The sequence below is a fragment of the Bombus vancouverensis genome, chromosome 4 (assembly GCF_051014615.1).
Source record: "Bombus vancouverensis nearcticus chromosome 4, iyBomVanc1_principal, whole genome shotgun sequence".
Lineage (NCBI taxonomy): Eukaryota > Metazoa > Arthropoda > Insecta > Hymenoptera > Apidae > Bombus > Bombus vancouverensis.
In genome coordinates, this window is record NC_134914.1 from 401,864 (window position 1) to 410,377 (window position 8,514).

An 8,514-nucleotide genomic window follows, 5' to 3' on the forward strand; every position below is an offset into this window, starting at 1 on the left:
CCAATTCACCAAACACAGACAACGTCTCTAGGCTTGAAAAGCTAATAGAGAAACAATCAGAGCAAATAAATAATTTGCTATCGCTACTAACACTCATCATGGATAAATTAGTACGCCCCGACGTAAAATAAAACCAAGACGCATAGCTCTTTGGAACGCCAACGGTCTAGCACAACGCAAATTTGAACTAGAACTCTTCCTAAAACACCAGCAAATCGACGTAATGCTCGTATCGAAAACCCACTTCACCGACAAAAACTATTTGAAAATAAATGGTTACAAATTCTACCATACCCAACACCCCAGCGGAAAGGCCCACGGTGGCACCGGAATCATAATCAAAACAAGTATTAAGCACTACGAACTTCCATCATTCCAGGAAGACTATCTCCAAGCAACAAACGTAGCAATAGAAGACTGTCATGGTACAATCGCCACTTCAGCAGTATACTGCCCTCCCAGACACTCCATCGCCAAAGAAGACTTTGATAACTTCCTGGACACCCTGGGCAATAGATTCATAGCTGGAGGAGATTATAACGCCAAGCACACTCAATGGGGCAGCAGACTGGTTACAGTAATAGGCAAAAACCTCTTAAACAGCATAATAACCAACAACCTCAACTACCTCACCACATACCAACCCATATACTGGCCCACCGACACTAACAAAATACCCGACCTTCTTGACTTCTTCGTAACTAAAAATATCTCATCAAGACACGTCCAAATCAACTCCTCGGCTGATCTCTCCTCTGATCATTCCCCCGTGATAGCAACAGTCAGTTCAACAATCATCGAGAATACACCAAATGGCTCCGTTCACAACCAACACACCAACTGGCAGCTCTTTAGAGAAGTCTTTAATCACTCAACTTCAGCCTTAACCTCACTAAAAACTAAGGAAGGAATTGAAGCAGCCACGGAATACTTAAACACGAGCATAATAAACGCCATCCGCCTCTCCACACCGACAAAGACGTCCATCAGCAAACAAGAATATCCCCAATACATATTAAAAAAAATAGCAGAAAAACGTAAACTAAGAAGAGTATGGCAGTCCCATAGAACACCGGATGACAAATGCAAACTAAACAACGCAACTAGAAAGCTATCCAAAATCATCAAAAATTACAAAAATGACTGTTTTCACAAATATCTTGCCAATTTGTCCCCCACAGCTGACTCCAACTACTCACTATGGAAGGCCTCCAGGAAACTCATGCGCCCCCCACAAATAATCCCTCCAATCCGCCGTCCGTAAGGTGGATGGGCGCGTAGCCCTATAGAAAAAGCCAATCTGTTTGCTAAATATTTGTCTAAAGTATTCAAACCCCATTCCTAAATACCTGCACACTCCCTTCCAAATGTCCCCTCCTATTGAACCCTTCACTTCTGCAGAGATTATAGAATCAATCAGTCGTCTAAATCCCAAGAAAGCAGCACGGCACGACCTAATAGGCAATAAAGCAATCAAGGAACTTCCCATAAAAGGGATTACACTAATCACATCGATTTTTAACGCTATTCTTCGCCTTGAATGCTTTCCTAAGGCCTGGAAAATCTCACTGATTTCCCTCATCCCTAAACCCGGAAAACCGATATATGAAACTAGCTCCTATCGCCCACTCAGTCTTTTACCTACCCTGTCTAAACTATTCGAGAAGATGCTCACGAATCGACTCCTTCCACTCCCAGAGGACTTGAAAACACTCCCAGATCACCAATTCGGCTTTCGGAAACAACATTCAACAGTAGAGCAAATCCATCGCATGACCCATACGATCAGTCAAACCCTCGAAAAGAACAAATATTGCTCAGCGGTATTCCTAGACATCCAACAGGCATTCGACAAAGTATGGCATGAAGAGCTACTATAGAAACTTAATCCTACCACACCCCTACTACTCCATCCTAAAATCCTACCTAACCAATAGACAATTCATGGTTAAATGCTTAGACACCTCTTCCACAACATTCCCAATAAAATCTGGCATACCCCAAGGTAGTGTCCTCGGACCCCTACTGTTCTCCATCTACACTGCCGAATTACCTATATCAAACGAGATAACAATAGCAACATTTGCTGACGACACAGCGCTATTAGCTACCCACGCAGACCCGGTAATTGCCTTATCCACTCTCCAGCGAAGTCTCGACTCCATGGAAAATTGGTTTCATAAATGGGGCTTCAAAATTAACGAAAAGAAATCCTCACATGTAACCTTCACGCTCCGAAAACAAACCTGCCCCCAGGTCACCATCAACAACACAGCAATTCCTAGCAAGGACTCAGTCAGATTCCTGGGCATGACCCTGGACAAGAGACTAACGTGGAAAAAACGCATCTCAGATAAAACGAAGCAACTAAAGGACAAACTAAAAAAATTCTATTGGCTCACGGGCCGACGTTCCAAACTAAACATACAGAATAAAATTATCCTCTACAAGACCGCAATAAAACCTGTCTGGACCTATGGAATCCAACTATGGGGAACAGTTCTGCCCGAGCTAAACGCACGTGTGAAACAGTGCTCCGGAGAATGTGCGGCAAGTGGGGAAGAGAAAACTACAAACGGTTACGCCTATAGCCAAGAAGTGGAAACCCGTGTCCTATATCAAGAAGACTAGCAAACCAACTATGGAAAATATTCCACCGATAAGAATTATAAACAAACAAGATCAATATTACATACACAAAACAACAGATATATTAAAAACAAGTCAACCAACAAACCAAGGACAGGACTGCTCAGCCACAATAGAAGTTGACATGGAAAACAACAAAGCAACAACTCAACAGGACGAAAGCTGGAAGGTAGCCAGCTATAACAAAAAAAGAAAAATAACTGCCAACCTAGATATGGAAAAGCAGCGATGGCTGCAAGAATTACCGCTAAGAAACTCCTTCAGCTCGCTAACAGAAGAATCAGACGACGACCCAACAAGCAACACCACAACCCAATTAACACACATCACAAAACCACCACCAATATTTGTTGAGGCGCAAATAATAGACCCGCTTATCGATCAACCTAACAATATTGTTGGAAAGGATAGTTACACAATAAAACAAACAAAACTAGAACAAATAAAAATCCAAACAAACACCAGAAAATTACAGAAAAGTTATGAAAGAATTAAGGGGAAAATGCCATATACCACACATACCAGCTCAAAACGGAAAGGAGCTACAAAGTACTTATAAGAGGACTGCACCCAAAAATTAACACAAAAAAACTAAGTGACGAATTAGCAAAGATGGGCCACCAAACAAGAACTATAAACAATATTACAAGGTACGATACGAAGCAACCACTACCGCTATTCTTAATAGAATTAGAACCTAAAAATAACAACAAGAAAACTTTCGATATTAAAAAAATCATAAACACACTAATCACAGTCGAGCCACCCAGGCACAAAAAAGACATACCACAATGCATGAGGTGTCAATAATATGGACACACTAAAAATTACTGCAACAGGAACCCGGCGAGTGTCAAATGCGCAGAAAAGCACCTAACAGCGAACTGCCCACACACGGGAAAAATAAACGACGTAAAATGTTACAATTGCGGTGAAAATCACCCAGCGAGTTACAAAGGCTGTCTAGTAAGAAAGCAACTTCAAGGCAAACATTTTCCGCCGATTCGAAACAGGACACACAACAATTTCCACACGTAGCAGGATAACACAGAATCTATGACAACACCAAATCCACAGCACGTAATGGACAATAACCACAGTAACACCAACACCATTAGTAGCCGAAGCTACGCGCAAGTAGTCAACCGGTCGTCACCCTTAGACAATCAAGAATAGAGCAATCACAGCAACGACACTACAGAAATCGTAGATCTATTAAAACATTCCATAAAAAACATCGAAATACTTACAAAAATGATAAGCGAACAAAACGAAGTCCTCAGACAGCAAATACAACAAATAACATTCATGTTACAATTACTTACTAACATGATGAGCAAAAAATAAAAATAGACACGCTTAAAATAGCAGCTTGGAACCCTAGCGGCCTACAACAAAGGGCCCTAGAAACTAAAACATTCCTGTACAGCAATAACATCGATATACTACTCGTCTCAGAAACACACCTCACAATAAAAAACTACATAAAAATACCGCACTACACCGTATACGACACCAAGCATCCCTCAGGGAAAGCACACGGAGGGACGGCAGTAGTAATAAAAAACGACATTAAACATCACCTACACAGCCAGGTCAGTAAGGAACATATACAAGCAACCACCGTTACCGTACAGACTAACAGCAACCAACTGCAGTTGTCAGCAGTATACGTACCGTCGCGACACAAAATCACAACACAAATGTGGGAAGACTACTTCCGATACTTAGGTGGCAAGTATATTGCAGCGGGAGACTATAACTCAAAGCACACACTATGGGGATCAAGAATCACCACACCTCGAGGCAGAACCTTGGAAAAATACATTAGAAATAATAACCTCAATATATTATCCACAGGAAGACCCACATACTGGCCGACAGATCTTTTTTTTTTTCGTGGAGGAAACCTTCATACGCACCCCGCGCCCTCCGGGGAGAGGGCGCTGGGTAGTGCCGGATTCGTACCGGCTAAAACCTCCACGGTGGCCTGTCCTGACGCCTGAGTCGAGATGCACCCGGGATCTCTCCCGAATTACTACCGGTTGCCCCCGGGCGTCTATCTCTCCTTCTTTGTCGAAGGGAGGCGTCCTGCTCTTCTTGGACCGCTGGGGGGAACCACGCCCCCTAGCGCCTCGCTCCTGCTGCGTCATCCTGGGGACCCCGTCCCCTGACGCCTCTTCCTGGTTCGACGTGGTCCTGACAGGCGTGGGGCCCACTAACTTTTCCGAAATTCTCCGCACCGGATCGGCGCACTGGCAGGTGCCGCGGATACCGCCAGCTGCCATCCGTCTATGAGAGAATATCAGATCCGTCGGGATTGCTCACAGGACTCCGTGGGGGCCACCAACTTCTCCGAAATTTCCGCACCGGATCGGCGAACTTGTTGGTATGTTGGCCGTGTATAGGCCTAGGACGTTTCCTTGCGGAACTCCTGCCTTGATTTCTTTAACTTCCGAGTGTGTGTCTTTGATTTTTACTATGAAGCTTCTGCTGCTTAAGTATGATTTGATTAATTGGTATATCTGCCCCGGAAACTGTTTCCTGATTGATTGTAGTAGGCTAGTGTGGTTTATTTTATCGAATGCTTTTTCGATGTCCATAAAGAGTGCCGTGCAGTATTGTTTTGTTTCCAGCGCCTGTAGGATTTCATTGACCAGTCTGTGCGTTTGTTCTATTGTGGAGTGTTTGTTTCTGAATCCGAATTGGCGATCCGGTATTAATTGTTTCTTCTCTATTATAGGTTTTATGCGGTCGTAAATTACTTTCCCTAGTATCTTAGAGAACACAGGAAGTAATGAGATTGGTCAGTAGGACTTGGTTTCGTGTGGGTCCTTGCCTGGTTTGGGTATCATTATGATTTGTGCCAGTTTCCAAGCTTTTGGAAAATATTGTATTCTTAGTATTGCGTTTACTATTATTGTGATTTGTCTTATCGCTTTTGGCGGAAGGTTTTTCAAGATTTTGCCGTTAATTAGGTCGATTCCTGGTGCTTTATTGTTTTTTGTTTTCTCAATTATGTTTCTGATTTCTTGTGCTGTTGCTTTCGGTATGGTGTAGTGATTGTCAGTTGGTGTACTAGTAGTTAGCGCATCCTCGTCCGTATGACTATTGTGGTTGCTGTTGTTGATGTTGTGTGGGGTGAATGTGTTGCATAGGTGGTTGGAAAATTCTTCAGCTTGCTCTTCTTTGCTTCTTGCCCATGTGTTGTCTGCTCTTCTGATTGCTGGTACCATTTTTGTCGTCTTCTTTATTTTTTTTTTTTTGTGGCTTTCCACAGAGGGAGTAGTTGTAGTTCTCGTGAGCAGATAGTGACTCGATGAACTTTGTGAACTCGTTGTTGTTGTGCTCTTTTATTTTGTTTTTTATTTCTTTTACGAGTTTCTTTAGGTGTTTTTTGTTTTCTTTTGTTCTGTGTTTTTGCCATTTTGCTTTCGCTTGTCTTTTTTCTCTAATTTTTTCGAGGATGTCTAGTGGAACTGTTTTTGTTTGTCTGTTGGTTGTTTCAGGTATAGTGGTTGCCCTTGCTGCTTCTTGGATAGTTTCTGTGAGTGTTGTTACTGCTTGATCGATGTGTTCAGATGTTTTCAGTGGGATGTTGCAGCTGATTTTGCTCTCTATTATTTCTTTGAATATTTGCCATTTGGTGGTTTTATTGCATAGCTTCTCTGTGCTGCTGTAAAGTATTGGTTTGTTTCTGTATGTAGTTATTATAGGCGTATGGTCGGAGTTAAGCTCGAGGCTGGGTGCTATGTTTAGTTTATTTGCGTTTAGTCCCTTTGTAACTGCGAAGTCTAGCATGTCAGGTATTTTGCTCAGGTCTGTCGGCCAGTCAACGCCGTTAGCCGCGCTGGAAACACTCGTTCCCGGCCGATCACGAAAGTTAAGCAGCAGCGGTCACGGAGCGGTCTAGGATGGGTGACCGCTCCGTGAGGCGTTGACGAAGAGGAAGGAGGCGCACCGAAGCCATTTTTCTGGGACTATCCAAGGAGCACGAGGCAGGCAGAAGCCCCCGGGACACAGGACTACCCTGGGAAACACCGATGGATCTGATATTTCTTATAGTCGGGTGGCGGCTGGCCGGTGCCCGCGACACTAGCCAGTTCGCCGATCCGGTGCGGAAATTTCGGAGAAGTTGGTGGCCCCCACGGAGTCCTGTGAGCAATCCCGACGGATCTGATATTCTCTCATAGACGGATGGCAGCTGGCGGTATCCGCGGCACCTGCCAGTGCGCCGATCCGGTGCGGAGAATTTCGGAAAAGTTAGTGGGCCCCACGCCTGTCAGGACCACGTCGAACCAGGAAGAGGCGTCAGGGGACGGGGTCCCCAGGATGACGCAGCAGGAGCGAGGCGCTAGGGGGCGTGGTTCCCCCCAGCGGTCCAAGAAGAGCAGGACGCCTCCCTTCGACAAAGAAGGAGAGATAGACGCCCGGGGGCAACCGGTAGTAATTCGGGAGAGATCCCGGGTGCATCTCGACTCAGGCGTCAGGACAGGCCACCGTGGAGGTTTTAGCCGGTACGAATCCGGCACTACCCAGCGCCCTCTCCCCGGAGGGCGCGGGGTGCGTATGAAGGTTTCCTCCACGAAAAAAAAAAAAAGATCTGTCGGCCAGTATGTGGGTCTTCCTGTGGATAATATATTGAGGTTATTATTTCTAATGTATTTTTCCAAGGTTCTGCCTCGAGGTGTGGTGATTCTTGATCCCCATAGTGTGTGCTTTGAGTTATAGTCTCCCGCTGCAATATACTTGCCACCTAAGTATCGGAAGTAGTCTTCCCACATTTGTGTTGTGATTTTGTGTCGCGACGGTACGTATACTGCTGACAACTGCAGTTGGTTGCTGTTAGTCTGTACGGTAACGGTGGTTGCTTGTATATGTTCCTTACTGACCTGGCTGTGTAGGTGATGTTTAATGTCGTTTTTTATTACTACTGCCGTCCCTCCGTGTGCTTTCCCTGAGGGATGCTTGGTGTCGTATACGGTGTAGTGCGGTATTTTTATGTAGTTTTTTATTGTGAGGTGTGTTTCTGAGACGAGTAGTATATCGATGTTATTGCTGTACAGGAATGTTTTAGTTTCTAGGGCCCTTTGTTGTAGGCCGCTAGGGTTCCAAGCTGCTATTTTAAGCGTGTCTATTTTTATTTTTTGCTCATCATGTTAGTAAGTAATTGTAACATGAATGTTATTTGTTGTATTTGCTGTCTGAGGACTTCGTTTTGTTCGCTTATCATTTTTGTAAGTATTTCGATGTTTTTTATGGAATGTTTTAATAGATCTACGATTTCTGTAGTGTCGTTGCTGTGATTGCTCTATTCTTGATTGTCTAAGGGTGACGACCGGTTGACTACTTGCGCGTAGCTTCGGCTACTAATGGTGTTGGTGTTACTGTGGTTATTGTCCATTACGTGCTGTGGATTTGGTGTTGTCATAGATTCTGTGTTATCCTGCTACGTGTGGAAATTGTTGTGTGTCCTGTTTCGAATCGGCGGAAAATGTTTGCCTTGAAGTTGCTTTCTTACTAGACAGCCTTTGTAACTCGCTGGGTGATTTTCACCGCAATTGTAACATTTTACGTCGTTTATTTTTCCCGTGTGTGGGCAGTTCGCTGTTAGGTGCTTTTCTGCGCATTTGACACTCGCCGGGTTCCTGTTGCAGTAATTTTTAGTGTGTCCATATTATTGACACCTCATGCATTGTGGTATGTCTTTTTTGTGCCTGGGTGGCTCGACTGTGATTAGTGTGTTTATGATTTTTTTAATATCGAAAGTTTTCTTGTTGTTATTTTTAGGTTCTAATTCTATTAAGAATAGCGGTAGTGGTTGCTTCGTATCGTACCTTGTAATATTGTTTATAGTTCTTGTTT